Raw genomic sequence first — 15,750 nt, 5'->3', positions numbered from 1 at the left:
ACCTTTGAATTGCCATCAAAGAGCTGCATGCATGCTACATGGTACAGGTTAGAAAGTTATGTTTTTTTCTAAGTCTTTCATTATCCTAATGTTGCTAAAAAAGGGTTTGGATAGAAATAAATTCTTATTAGCTCAGCTAACACTAACCACTGTGTTACGTCTAAATCCTGAGTTTGTGTTTCTTCATATCACCACACACTCTTAAAAATGCCTAACAGTATGGATGACATGAATCCTACACCTAGTAGTCCCCTTTGTCGCATGTAATATTTTCTATACACTGATTTACACACATATGATTCATTGTTATCTCAAAGTCTATTATGCAGTTCTGTGGTTATACTAAATAAGCAGCTACCTACGTCATTATCATATGAAATCTCTTTATTGATGTCATAACTACATTTTCACAATTGCTTTTTTAACCTTCTCACTTTTTCAAATTGGTTTGAAAATGCACCATTTTCCCACTCTTGTTTAAAAATGTTCTTGTGGGTAGCAGGCCCCCAAACCACCCTTAAGGCGGTCAGTCTCGCTCGCTATGCTCACTCACCACAGGGCACTCAGAACTTTTACGCCCCACTACTTACAAATGTCACCAGCCGCCACTGGACATCACTAACAAAACCGAACAACATAAGCTCTTTCCAGTATTCCGAGAGAAGCAGCTAGCTCAAACATAGAGCGACACAATAACAAAAAACCACAATGGGACGGATACCGAAGGCCAGCAAGGTTTCAAGGACGCCAAGCAATCACCCGACCTTCCAGTATCGAACGAGAAAGAAAAGATGGGACCTTGCAACGCCTCATTAACACGGAACAATGTCATTAGTGAACCGGAAGGCAGGTGGCCCCAGTTGGGAATACCGCATCTATATTCTCAGCAGCGAGAAAATTGCCTATCCCAGAGAGACCCACTTGTCAAATACCTGCCAATAAAGGAACCAGAAATGCAGGAAAAAACACTGCAGACAACGACCCCCTCTGCGTTTACCACACAAACTGAGGGACTCGCCCGACACAAGGCCTGATCCTGCAGCAGATATCACCCCCCCCCCCCCCCACACACACACACACACACACACACACTAGGGCCCACCATTAGTTGCTATCCATCTGTCACACTAGAAACGGCACATACAGTCACCCCAGCACCCCAATTAGATAGAGGGTGACCTCTCACACGGAAGTTGATCATTCAAATGGGGATCAAAAACACGTCATTTAAAGTCACATTCTCCCCGCAGTATGAATCGAGGGGCAAAACCAACAAACTAAATAGGGCCAACATCCTCCGCCTACTGCAACATATACCTTCCTTAATGTGCATTTTATCTGGAGACATTCTGAAACACAGCCTCACCTTTCCGATCGCGAGTCAACTACAGTAACCTGGGGTTCCCCGGGGCTCGTAGCAAGTGTCTGAAGCTAAAAGTCTCTATTTGCTCAGTGGGACATTGAATTAAAAACAATACAAACTGAGAAATACCCGAATATACTGCTCTCCAGAAGGGCCCTTCCAGTTAGAAAATCACCAGCCTCTGGCATCCTGAAATGAATTAACCTGACACTACGAAGGGCCTCTCAGATAGCCATTAAGCTTGGCAGGAGCCACAAAGGCAAGCACACAGTTTAGATCTAGATTGCCCCACAATGGCACACGTAGAGCATGGCAACACAAGAGTGAGCTTTACTATAATATCCTCAGATGTTGCAGGCTTAAAGCACATCTTCTTTTTTTTTTGTGGTTCAATTTTTTATTGAAATTTACAAAAGAATACATATAGTATAATAACTGTTTGCATTATCATACAATAAATATATAAGAAAATTGTTATATATAAGCATATAATAAAACTTTCTGAATAATTAATCATATTATATAATTTAATAAATACATAAACAGATCCATGCAAAAACAAATATTTGCCTTTATATTGAGGCCATAAAAGATGGAATTACAGGAAGGGGGGAGGAGAGAGAAAGGGAAGGCAAAGAAGGGAACACAAAAGTTAAACCACATCTTCAACCAACAAGAATCACTTACATTTCTAAAATCTGGAGCTGTGTTGTGCTTACAGCAAACGTGGGTCTTAGAACCAATCCAGACAGCAGGGTATTAGAAGATTCAACAATCTGCCATCAAAGAGAAATGCAGGGGCAGACCCTCAGGAGGCCTGTCCATTTATATTTCTACAGACCTAGAGGTCATAGCAACTGGACTCAGCTCGGGGTGCCCCCTGCTTCAAGCAGTCACAGTTGGTGAATATCATTTACACGATTGGTTGAGCCAGCTTCTGCTAATTAATGTCTACCTAAATCGGCATAGGTCTACCAAGACATCTATAGTCGAAGACTTCAACAAGGCTCTTGAGGACCCCCTATGTAAATCTCCACTCGTGAAGTAGTAGTAGTAGTTCTTTATTCGATCAAAAAAGAGATAATTCACAATAATGTAAACAACGATCTTTCTAGTAAATTACGTTATACAATATTAAAATAGACAGCTTAGCATAAAAAGATAAAAATGTTGAGAATAGATAAAAAAAAGACAAGTTAAAAACATATGGCCATAAGCTTTAAAGACAAGTGTTATCATCAGCCTTATGGTTCCAGACAACGGCGGACACAGTGAACGCACTACCCTATGTTGCTTCCTTGTTGTTAACTAGTGGTCAAATGTAGGGTGAGCGTGCATAAAACCAACTCCAGCACTCGCCGTTGTTGAGTGGCAACTGCTGTGCAGAGAACTGAGAGAGTAAGATTGGTGGAGTGGTGCACTGCTCGTTATTATGACAGTGGTGGTCAAATAGTCAATGAGTCTTGATGTATAATAAATCTTTTTTTTATTTTCCAAGAATTGGTTTGCCAGCCAACACGTTTCGTTCATAAATGAACTTCTTCAGGGCATGAGTGAGCATTCATGTAGGGTCGGAGCAGTACGGTGGCCACTGTCCAGCACGGGGGCCTCCTTGATAAGGGCCTGTGAGCACTAAGTCTGTCTGGCGGGCTGCGAGTAGAGCCGTCGGCTGAGATGCAAAAACATATGGCCATAAGCTTTAAAGGCAAGTGTTATCATCAGCCTCATGATAACATTTGCTTATTGTGGCTGTACTTGCATTGCTCCAGACTTTACCTTAAGGATAGCAACTTGGACCTAGTACCCAAGGTGTATAACAGGTACCGTGGTAGTGCGAATACTAACAACTTTGTGGGGTCTGATCTAAATATTTGCGGCGCCTCTACTGGTTGCTTAATTGATAAAAGCCAACAAGCAGGTATAAGCCACTTTTTCCTGGTCTGTGCATACCAGGGACAAAACAACATGTAGTGTTCTACTGTTTCCGAACAAAGGGAACATGCTGGGCACATCGAGGTTACAGTAGCCTGAGTCCACCTACTTCTAAAGTAGTTTAGCGGTAAAGTACCATACCTAAATTGTAAGTAAAGTGCACATGCGTATTGTGCTTCAATTTCATCCATAATATCCTCGAATAAAACAGTACATTTGAAATCTACAATATCTTCCTGTTAAAGTGCCCTGTGCTACAATAGCATAAGTAGAGTCCTGGATATAGGCCCAAAATTTGGCTTTTAAAAGGGGTAGTACATCTTTCGTCAGGGATTTAGGGTCTTCCGACATCACCTTCAACCCTAGTTTAGTTAGCCAGTGCCTCACCTCTCTAAACCACTCCGGAAAGTAATATTAACAGGGAATTTCAATATAACCAAATTGGACAGACAATAGACAACGAACTCAAGTCAACAGTACCCTCCACCGGGGAACTGATAACTGTTTAAATGCAATTGATCTGACTTCCCTACAGTCCAAAGGGCCTCCTTCCAACCCGCCATATACTTTTAGGGATATCTCGATTTTAGACTACATGTTTGTGAGCGAGCTCCTACTTGAGTCCTTTAAATCCTTTTCAGTAATAGTCTGCTCAGAAAGCGACCACCTTCCACTGAGAACGCAACTAAAACGTGATCCTCTTAGCGCCGGCCAGTTCAAGATACTGGGGCTCCCGATGGGGGTAGAAACCATTACATTAGCAAGGAGACGCAGATAGGGCATGATTTTGCAAGCCCGGTGCAGCAAGTGGAAGCAATCCATTTATTCACAACTACCCAACTACGACCCTTAATATGGACTCAGCATCACTTAAATTGGGGCTCATTAACTGACACTCTTTAATATGACAGAAGTGGAAAAGACGCCCATCATTGAAAGGCAGCCAAAAAGCAGGAGAACATCAAAACTACATGATACATACTAGATTTAAGGAAAAGTACATTGGTTCTTATCTACTTGAGTTTTATATAGCGCTGGCTAGACCCGGAGGTATCAGAGCGCTTTACATGAGGAAACTTACATAGGTTACAAATTACACATTGTTACAGAAAGGTACAATAGTTACAAGTTACATTCTTAGGTTAATGGCGTGTAGAGGGGTAAGGGGGTAATGTAAAAGAGGGAGGGGAGAATTAAGCAGAGCATAGGCATAAGGATAGACAAAGCAGGCAGGTGGAGAGGAATTCAGGGGAGAGAGGAAGGGAAAAGGGGAGGAAGCCAAAGAATTAAGGAGGGAAGCGGAGGTGGAGGGGGTAGGGGAGACAGCGTGGAGACGGGGAAGTAACTGTGTCTGACGTCCGGCTGGGTGGGACAGGGCTCATACTCTGTCCTCAGTTTAGGGTGATTCCCATTTTTCCGGTGGACTCTCTCTCAGCGGGGTCGCTGAGACTCCAGGGCATAAAATGCTGGATCCTTCCCCAACAAGGGGAGAGGAGTGCTTTGATCACAGGCGCACTCTGAGGAATGAAGGAGGGAAGCGGTGGGGAGGGGGTAGGAAACCCAGCAGGAACACAATGTCCGACATCCGGCAGGGTAGGAGACGGCTCCCAGTGGTAAAGGGATCAGTCTCAGTCCTCCACTATGTGTGACACCCTTGTCACTGTGGACACTCTCAGAGGGGTCTCTGAGACTCCAGGGCAAAGATGCTGGATCCATCCCCAACAAGAGGAGTAGGAGTGCTTTGGACAAGGGCATAGTTATGGGGGCCATTTAAGGGAATCAAGCAGGTGGAAAAAGGAACTCCCTGTAAAAGGGTCTAATGGCGTTGCCACACCTCAACGAGCAAAAGCCTTTAGCTGGGCGCCCCTTCACAAGGCTGCAATGCAGGTGCCTGACCGCCGCCATTTTAAGATTCTAAGGGCAGCAGCCATATGATATAAAAAAGACAAATACAGCATAGTTGTATAGCAATGCAAAAAAGACCTATCGTTACTGTGGTCCACAAAGCAAGGATATATTGCTTCCAAATGGATACATATCTACTTCTTACTTAGTCGTAATTGCCAGGCCAAATTGTGGCATTTCTTTAACGCCTTAAACATTGCACCCAGCAAAAAGCGGATCAATTAGGTACGTGGGCTATATTCCAATACAGTCACACTCTGGGGGTCATTAGGATGGTGGAAGGACCTCCACTGCCAACCATGCGGTGGCGATCCTTCCGTCCTCTGACCGCGATTTTCCCCCCGCCAAATTAGGATGGCGGGGGGAATCCGAAAACGACCGTGGCGGTCGCAAAGACCGTCCGCCACGGAACAGCCACAGGCAATCGTTACGATTGCCTGGCGGAGTGGTCTTCATCAGCAAAATGGCGGCAGTACCTAGCAGACACCGTCCGCCAAATTACGATGTTGGCTGTAGCCAGCCTTTCCATGGCAGTGGAACTGCCATGGAAAGGCTGGCGGGGATTGGGTTTGGGGGCCCGTTGTGTTGGCGGAGGCGAGTGTGAACTTGGGGTGTGCCCATTGTACCCCCCTACATTTCAAAGCACTGCGTGGCAGGCAACGTGTGGTGCCTGCCACATAGTGCTGCGAAATGCGCAACATGGCATATTGTCATCACGGCGGGTGCTGCTCTCAGCAGCACCTGCCGCAATATTAATGATCAAGATCCGACCACCATGGTGGCGGTCGCATCATGATCGGGTGTGCGGGACTGCCGCATGCATGGTGGACGGTCCCTATTTACACCAGGATGGCGGACGGACTTGCGTCCGTCTGCCATCCTATTGAGCCCCCCAGTACGGTATACAAGGTTCAATATGGTGGGATTGTAGTGAAAGAGCCACTCTTGTGGTTTGGCATCCTATGATGACCTCCAACTACCACCATTTTAACTGACTTTAGTGTGTTATTTTACCCTAGCCTTAATGTAGGATGGTCCTGCATATGCCTGCTTCTCTTCTGTTCTGTAATCTTATTGTCTTTCAGTGGGAATTGTCATGGAGTAGAACCGTACACTGATATTATAAGTGCTTACTATTGGCTTTGACACAGCTTCATATCATCTTGTTCTTTGACTTTGACTATTGGCTTTGGCACGGTCTCATGCCATCTTGCTTTCTAACTTTTCCTTGCTTCAGCGTGCACAGAATGATGAGTTCTTACTATTGGCTTTGACAGGGCCTAATGTCTGACTTTGCCTTGTTTCTCTGCGTGCACAGCAGTGCTTGCAAGTTGTTTGGGTTATTACATTCAAGGTCTTGCTCTTTTCCTGAGCGATTGTTTTTGTTTAATGTACTCTGAAAGGCCTTTTGAGAGCTTCGTCAAGATAAAGGCTGGAAGATGTGAGAATGGAGGAAGGGACGCCAGAGTTCCTTACTGCCATGGGGATGCTTGCTTGGAACTTGGCCAGTTCTGGTAAAATTCCTCTGGCGGTGGGAAGAGGTCTTTCGCGAATCTTCTAGTGTGTTTAAAGCTGAGGGTTGCAGACTGAGAAACTGGGAGTTTGGAATCCGAGCGAGGGCAGACATGTCTATCTCGGACTATGAACCCTGGTGCTGAGCTCTGAACCCCGGCTGTTAACTTCCCCGGTCAGAAGTGGGCTAAGATGCAGATGCAGTGTTTGCACCAGGTGATGTATTGAGTTTTGTGATTATTGCCATTGTTTAGCCAGTGGCTTTGATCATTTGAGGTGTTTTCTTTGTGGTGGGGGAGGTGCACATCCAGAGTAATCCTCTGCTGTATATATATATATGTATATCTTTTTGATCTCTTGCAGGACGTCCAGTATATCTCAGTATTATTCATACATTTGATGAGTATTAATCAGTACTATTTATGCATTTAGATTATAGTTTGCTGCATATATTTGAATCTTGTGCATTTGGTATCTGAGATAGCCTTTATTTAGAGAGCATTGTGTAATAAACCCCAAGCCTTATTCTAGAAGAGAGAGAGAGTCTTTGCATTTTGTTAATAAAACCCCTTTTTTTAAAGGTGCTGTTTGTTCTGTGTTGAAGTCTTTGCTGCGCCAGGGGTGGTAAGACATTCATTACATGCTCAAAAGTGTATATTGTTCAAAGGTGCAGTGGTATATTTGCCTCCCATGTGGGAGTGCAGGGGTTGGGTGTGGCTTATTTGTGAGAAGCCACATCCATTACAGGGATTAAGGATGGTACTGGACAGGTCACCAAAGAGGATATCTGAAGGATCATCAAGACATTCAGAGAAAATGGGGTGCCCGGGCCCAACAGTCTTCCAGGCTCTCTCTTTAAAGCCGATCCGGAATTTTGGGCAGAATTCTTACACTCCTACATAAGGAACGTTTCCGCAATGCAAAGGTACCGCAGTCCTAGAGGGTCCATTTTATACCCCATTTATACAAAGGGCAATAGAAGTGATCCCGCAAACTATCTCCTAATTGCACTATTAGACATCGAGGCAAACGGAAAGGCGAAAGTTCTATTGCACAAACTCGAGAAATGGACAAATAGAGGAGTCTCATTCCCTTTCTATCAAACAGGCTTTCGGCAAAATGAATCACCTACAGATACTATAGTAGCACTAGCCTATTTGGCTCATTGCTCGCTACAACCCTTCATACTGGTCATTATCCAGTACGACGACAATCTCGTCATCCTGGACCACACTAAAAATGGCATGCACCGTGCGCTGAATGAACTAAATAAATATAACTTAGATAATAACTTGGTGGTAAATGCCGTGAAGATGAAGGTGATAGTCTTCGGGAAATACAAGAACAAGACAACACACAGCTGGAGGCTCGGCAATCTTAAAATTGCATCAACTTCAAATTACAACTACTTAGGCGGCTGGTTATCGGACATTGGCTAACCAAATCTGCATCTGAAATCCTTCACAGGAAAAGCCTTGCTTTAACATTTGCCTTATACAAGCTACATAGTATTGTACATAGCTCATGAGCAGAAGCTATAATAAAAACTGTCAATGCAGAACTATTACTGACAGTTTCATACAGGCACCTAGCATATCCTGGGAAATGTTCCTCAGCCCTGGACAGACTTCAGTGTACGACTCATAGAATTTTTTTTAACCTTCCTAAGTACACACGATGATCCCTCCCACGACTTGAGATCGGTCTGATAGGACAGGATTTTGAATGCAAGGCATCCTTTCCTAAATATTTTCATTCTGTCCATCAGGCCGAATATGGAGCCTTAAAAACCCCTTCAAAGGAGTTTTTTTTTAAAGACAACCGATGGGCCATATATTTCAATATTGCTGCAAAGGATTTGAACGTTATGTTATGTTATGTTATGTTATCAGGATTTCTAAAGCGCACTGTTACCCCGAGGTGTCCTGGCGCTATGCGCTATCTACCAAAGCGAGCCGATTAAGACATTAGGAGGAAAACGTTAACCTGGAAGCAATGCTGATGACCCCAGTTTCACGATCTGGGCTAAAGGACACTTTAAAAAACACAAATGATGGTTCTATCACAAAAGGAAGATATAGACAAAATAGAATCAGCCGTCTACCCTTCTTCGATTGCTAAATCATACGACAGCTTAATAATGCAACCATAACTGAGAGTGACAGTAAGAAGGAAGTGCAGAACACGAATTTGGCCTGCTCGACTTATGGTTCTCCCAATAAACGAACTAAGAGCTACTTGGAAAACTATACCTGCAATAACTAAATCCAAATTCTGTGATCACACATAAGAATCTGCTACTGCCCAGAATTTCTAACTGCACGTCGCACTTTACTGAAACCAATGTTTTTTAAGTATGGGATTTTAAAGAAGCCCTAGACCTCTGTCTGAGGATTACCACCCCCTCGGAATTAGTCTGGTTTGGTAAATTCAAAAATAAAATATCAAGCGCAATCAAAATAAGGGGGAACTTGTGGCATATAGTTAACAAAGGAACTAAGAGCCTTATTTAGATATCGGCGGACTGGTTACTCCATCACAATAGTGACGAAAATCCCGTCTGCCAAAATGTAAGTCCCATAGGATATAATAGGATTTATATTTCGGCGGCCGGGATATCCGTTACCGTTGTAATGCAGTAACCCATCCACCGAAATCTAAATCAGGCCCTAAGTAACAAAACGGCAACTCTCTAGAACCGCTCCGTAGGCTGTTTGGGGTTTACGTGTATATTTGATTTTATGAATTTTCACTTGGTTTTACTTTGCCTATTGAATCAATTTTAAGTACTTGAAACAATAAGTTATTCATTCATCCATGCATTCATTCATTCCTTGAACGAAGGGTGGACCTGGAACAGATTAGGGATCACCTGGAAGGAAGGACCATACCTGAAAGCAGAAAGCATATGGAAACACAGCAGCGGATCACCTGCATCCAAGTATAGAAAAATGTGTAACAAACTTTAAATGGATAACAAAGACAAACCATCTAAAACAAATTCATATTTAAATAAAATCAATTTCAACCATCCTCACCATACCAACCTTCACTCTTAACCGCCACCTTACACGAGCCCTAACCATGACCCCAAGTCTAGCCCTATCGATGTTATTTGCCCTTCCCTATTTAATAACCATAATGCTTTATTTTTTCCCTGCAGTGTATTTTTTTTTTAATGATAATGCATTTTTAAATATGGTTATTGAACATTTTGTTGGTTACAGACAATATACACTCATACCATGGAAACATGCTCAGTTCTCCATGTATCACCCCGCAGTTAAGGATCATTCAGTGTTATGTTCATTTTTTCATTTTTTCATCTAACAAATCGTTCAAGCTACTTCTCCTCATTGAGGTAACATTATAATGTCATTCCTTCATAAACGTTATCTCACAATAAAATATTCCAGTATGAGGCGCCAGCAGGGCTCGCGAGCTGGAGGTATTGAAGGTGGCCAGGGCCGCTCTACCGCAGAGGCTTCTTCTGTAGAAGAGCAATGAATTGTTGTCAAGGAGCAAAGGAGAGGGGTGATTCCACATTGAAAAGCAAGGATCCATTCAGAAAACCATTGTGTATATGCACATCCCTCAACCTGCCAGGATTCCTTTAAGGGATCATTCTTGTCATGTTGAGGCAGGCCCCATCTTGCCTCTGTGGTAAGCATGGTCCTAGAGCTAGTACCCCCTACCCCCAAGTGTGGTCCACAAACATAAGGAGAAACCAGCCATCTCTAGGCCACAAACCTCACCCACTGAAGTTCCTCCAGTATTAAACAAGATCAGGGAGGGTGTTGCAGCTATTACTGAAAGTTATTCCCTCCTGAGTCTTTCGACTGACTCCACCCCACTGTTGAAGGCGGATTCTTTGGTGGTCCTCACTGCTTCCTGAGCCACCTCAGGAGACACTGAGGGATAAGGACAGCGGGGGGGAGGTTCCAACTGGGGTTGGGTCCTGTGCAGAACCGCCTAGGCAGGCATGTCTAGCTGCTAAAGCCCTCTCATGGATAGTCATAGCTGGATGCCACAGTGTCCAAGAAATGCCTCTCCCAAGACCTGAGGCAAACATGTTTTACGCTAACATATTATCCCAGAGGATAATCCTTTCAACTTGCTAATGGAATCGAGACATCGACACTTCCGTCATTGATTGGACTTATCCACAATAGAGAGAGGGTTTGAGAGAGGGTGAACAGTTTGTCCAACAATGTCTTTAATGTGTTTATTATGTGTGTACAGATGTCATTAGTTTAGTCTTTTTTTCATGTAGCCTGTTCTTCACTTGCATGCTTTTTTGAACATTTGAATTTTTTTTGTATTTTTTGAAAAATGTTTTTTTGAACTTTAGAAAATCATGCAAGACGTGTATATGTTTTCTTGGATTCTTTTAATTGTTCAAACTTCTTTCATGCAGGTCGCGGGAACAATTTGGCCCAAATGTGGAAGGCGGTGCATTTTCCGATGATCTGCATGTCACACTGACTGCCATATCCCCCTTCATGTACCTCCCTCACCAGCCTTCTCTGTTTAAGCCCCCATTAGTGGTCATTTTGTGAAACGTTTATTGTATTCGCTTTCTTCCCTCTGTTTATTTTTGTATCATTGGTATTGTGCGTTGGATTTCTCTTGGAATACTCATTCAAGCTGATGCATAGTTGTCCTGCTATACTCCTCACTTTAAAGACTGTCGTCTTGGTGGCTTGATTTCAGGCAATGGTCTGGCAAACCTCAAGGGTTTTCAGTTCAGCCACTTTCCCCAGTGTTGTACTCAGATACATTGGTTTCTTTTACCAGAGCCAGTCTACCAGGCTTCAGTTTTCCTTCCCTGCTCCTCATCTCACCAAAAAGGAAGAGCGGCTGCATATATTTGACTCCTGTTACTTTGATCGCATTCTGCCAAGAATGACTCTCTGGGTGCAGAAAAATTATGTCTCCACCGGAATATCATTACTAATGGTAAGGAGCTTTGCAGTCTGAATTGTTGAGGGACAGCCCTTCTGTCTCATGCTTGACACCCTCAGATCTGTGTAATCTGGGATAACATTGCTGTCTAAAGCCAAACTCTTTTTGAGTAACACGAGGAATAGATTTGCTGTCCGAGATCTCATTGGGTAAGATCTGTATAACCTGAAGGACAGCTGTGTTACCTGAAGCATTAACCATCAAGGTCAGTGTACCCGTGGGATAGCGCTCCCTCGGCAAGTTTAGCACCACACTTAATCAACATATGACAAAAATCTACAAAAGGGTGCTCCGGCTCCCAAAAAGCTTGATTCGACTGGAGCTAGGCCTCCCAAACTATGCCTTGCAAAGCATGGGGTCCTTTCTTAATCTTTGTCACAAGCTGAGACAGGCCAGAGCCGGCACCCTTGAGTCCCCGGTATGGTTGGGCATCACCGTCAATAATTGAGGGGGGGGTAAATAGCCGGTACTTTAATGCAGGTCACAACTATCAGCAGATGATCTCTGGACCATCAATCCTGGAAAGAAAGCTTTCAAATTAAGCATCACAAAGCGCATCCAACTATGCTCCAGCCTGTTGGACAGAGATATTCTAGCTAAAAGGAAGCATGCATGGGCAGTAATCAATTCGTATCAGCCGGCCCTTCCCTTGCCACACTTGGCCTGCTCTTGTTCTTTACATCTAAAACAAAGGTTCTTGGCGCTTAGGATGGGCGAGTGGCTTTTCTAAAAACTTCTACCTTTATGGCGGCGCCCCTCAGTCAACCTTGCATTCAGAGGCTGTGGCAAATCAGAGGAATCCCTGGAGCACGTTGTATGTATTTTCCCAGCATTGCTGTCCCTACACAGAACAAACCTGAGGCCAGAGTGGAACAAATTGGGTAGGGCATCATAGCTGCCTTTAAACCAGAGAACATGGTTTTAAACATTAACTTTACGATTTGTATCCACTTGGCTTATCATCAATTCATGGTCTCCCAGTCTCCATTTTAATGAAGTCATGCTGTGCTCCCCCCACTGTTTGTTCCAATTAAAGGCCCACAAATGAAGAAGTCGTGGGCGCCTGCCGACGGTTTGGACTGTTGTATTGATTTAATGAGGAAGCTGCTACTTTTTTTTATGTTTCCACACTGATGAATTTTGCCCTTCTATTTTTAATTGTTTTTAAGCATGTTCTTATGATGAGATTTGTACCATGTGCTTTTATGATTTACTTTTTAAATCAAATAAAGCTTGCTGTTTCAATAGTTCTGCTCTGTAAAGCCTGATCCTGCCAGATTTTAGTAACCTTAGGAATAGTTCTGCTGTCTAAAGCATCATCCGGTAAGATCTGCGTAACCTGAGAGACAGCTGCGCTGTCTGCTGCCAGATAGTTGCATTAGCACTGGGATAATGCTGCTGGCTAATGCCTGACTCTCCCAGATCTGTGTTTACATTGGGGATAGCACTGCTGTCTAATGCAGGCCACTGACATGTCTCTGTAACATGAGGAACAACAGATCTGCTGTCCGAGGCCTAAGCGGGTACATTCTGTGTAACCTGAGGGGTAGCTCTGCTCTCTTAAGCATTAGCTGGTAAGATCTGTGTAACCTGAGGGATACTTCTGCTGTCTGAAAATGAATCCTTTATTGCACACTCAAATCAAAGTCCAAGAAGAGCTTTGTTTTATAAAGGAAACATGTCTTGTCACGCAGTGGCGGCTGGCACAGTTAAGAGTGGTGAATATCAGGTAAATCGACATACGACGGAAGAAGTACAATTTAATTTGAAAAGAAATAAAACCACTTACCTCGTGCTCGCTGCTGCGGAGAGCGCAACAAGGTAAGTGGATTATTATTTTTTATTTATTTTTTATTTAGTTTTTACTTCTCCCGTCGTATGTCGATTTACCCGATCCCCAGCCAGCCCTGCCCCACGGCTCTTACCTGTGCCAGCCGCTACTGATCAGTGACACGGTGAGGGAGAGTGCTGGGCTGGCACCAGCACAGTAAAAGCCTCAGTGAGGTCAGGGGCTGGTCTGACCCAGGCACCGTGCGGGCAGAAGATGGCGCAGCACTGGCACAGTGAGGAAAGGGACGGATTAACACCAGTAACGTGAGGTCAGGAGTTGTATTATCATCAGTACCATAATACAACTCCTGACCTCACGTTACTGGTGGTAATTTGTCCCTTTCCTCACTGTGCCAGTGCTGCGCCATCTTCTGCCCGCACGGTGCCTGGGTCAGACCAGCCCCTGACCTCACTGAGGCTTTTACTGTGCTGGTGCCAGCCCAGTACTCTCCCTCACCGTGTCACTGATGACACATCTCCTGCTCTCACTGCGTAAGTGCTCATGCAATAACAACCCTCGCCATCACTGTGCCCGTTTTGGACCATCTCTTGCCCTCACTGTTCGATCTTGATTCTGACCAAGCCCTGCCCTCACTGGGCTGTTCTTACCCAATTCCTGCCATCGCTGTGATGCTACTGACCCAGTCCCCGCCCTCACCGTTCAGTGTCAATGCCAGCCTAGTTGCTTCCTTGTTTGTGACTTGTTTAACCTAGCTCGTGCCCTCATTATGCCAGTGTCTGTTCCGGCCCAGATGATGCCCTCGCTGGGCCTCATTACACGAGGCCCGTCTGTTCCATGCCCCATCAGAAATTATGAGGTCAGCAAATTTACCCTGGGCTAGACCTGTCATGTTCCTTCAGCAGCCATAATCTCTGGTAGAAACGTCACGAGAGAGGGAGGGATTACCGGAGGAATAAAACCCATAATTACTGATTATTCTAATCCTCATTATTCAGGGAATTCTCAGGGATGAACGCGGAATCCCTGTTAATTCCACACCCCCTGAGTTAACAGGTGGGCACCCAGTGCCGTTAGCTCTGGGCAGTGGCGGAATGTACACCCCTGCACCCAGAAATCGTTTCATGAGACCCATTCTGACAGGACCGGCGCTAACCCGGATTCTGCCCTCACTGCTGTCAGCTCTAGTCCTTCTTCTACCCACACTGCCTCCTCGTGTCCCACTAGATTGCCTTATTTTCCTCGTGACACAACGGCTTAAACTGTTCTAGTTTGCAGTTGCTATGGAAACACAAAAATCGAAGTACGCCTTGTGATATGAATAGAAAGGACAGGAGTGTGAAGAGGAGGCGGCGGGATGAAGAAGGTCTCACGATTCTAACTTTCCCCCAAAACAGCGAATACAAATAAAAAGACCGCAAAGTGGCATTTAAAAGTGAAATGAAGATTGTGAGGTGGTACGATGGCGTTTTACTGCCCCTTTTTTAACAGGAATGATTTCCCAGGCATGCTGTATGCTGTGTTATGTTACTAGCCTTCGTACTGCGCAGCTGTGGCTAATTCTGTGTCTGACTGTATATTACTGTATTGTACTGTAGCATCTGTAAAGTGCTTCATACCACAGGCATGGCACCTGTGCGCTCTCCTGGATGTCAGGGAAGATGCTGCCATGCATGCTGTGTGTGGCTGGGAAAAGCGTGACTTTGGTACCAAAGTATTGTGGCCTAAATATAAATTGGCAATAATATTGTGACCTAGATAAAAAAAAAAACAGCCCATTGGAGATAATAATAGAAAATCTACACCCAATTAATGATATTTTTGTAAATGGTATTTACGTCACAGAATATTTTTGTTAATGATATTCTGACATACAACCAGAAGGAGTGTTTCAAGTTTGGTGTATGTGAGAAGACATAGGTGCCGTGCGTGAGAGCCAGAAGAGTGGTCCAGTAGCGTCACTGTGAACTTGTATCTTCACTTGGGCTTGCGGTGAGCGAGGAGCGAAGGTCCCAGCTTGTGGATACGGTCCATCTCCCTGGTGTCCCAGGCATGGGCGATTGGCGCGGAGCAGTGGGTAAGCTAAGGTGTGTGGAAAAGGTCAGGTCTTTGTAGCTCTTTTGAATTCCTGGTGGTTTTCACGGTTTCTTAATCCAGAAGATTGTGAGTTCCAGAGCTAGCCATCTGTACCGAGGAGGATGTACCACTGAGACAAAACCTTCCAAACCTTGGAACTGTCAGAAGGCAAGCTCCTGTGTGTATCATTGTGCAGTGGACATAGCCC

At 44.5% G+C, this 15,750-nt stretch overlaps 1 long non-coding RNA gene across 1 annotated transcript in view; it reads left to right on the top strand.

Moving 5' to 3' along the window:
- LOC146832971 (uncharacterized) overlaps nucleotides 1-12,915 on the top strand; it is a 47,881-nt gene extending 34,966 nt beyond the window's left edge. Inside the window, exon 3 of the long non-coding RNA XR_014960189.1 lies at nucleotides 11,130-12,915. This is a non-coding gene — a long non-coding RNA (uncharacterized LOC146832971). The remainder of the gene's footprint in view (nucleotides 1-11,129) is intronic.
- Nucleotides 12,916-15,750: the final 2,835 nt, after the last annotated feature.

Source organism: Triturus cristatus, chromosome 4_2, assembly GCF_964204655.1.
Source record: "Triturus cristatus chromosome 4_2, aTriCri1.1, whole genome shotgun sequence".
In the NCBI taxonomy this organism is placed as follows: Eukaryota; Metazoa; Chordata; class Amphibia; order Caudata; family Salamandridae; genus Triturus; species Triturus cristatus.
The sequence above is the reverse complement of the archived record's forward strand: the minus strand, read 5'-3'. Positions and strand labels throughout refer to the sequence as shown.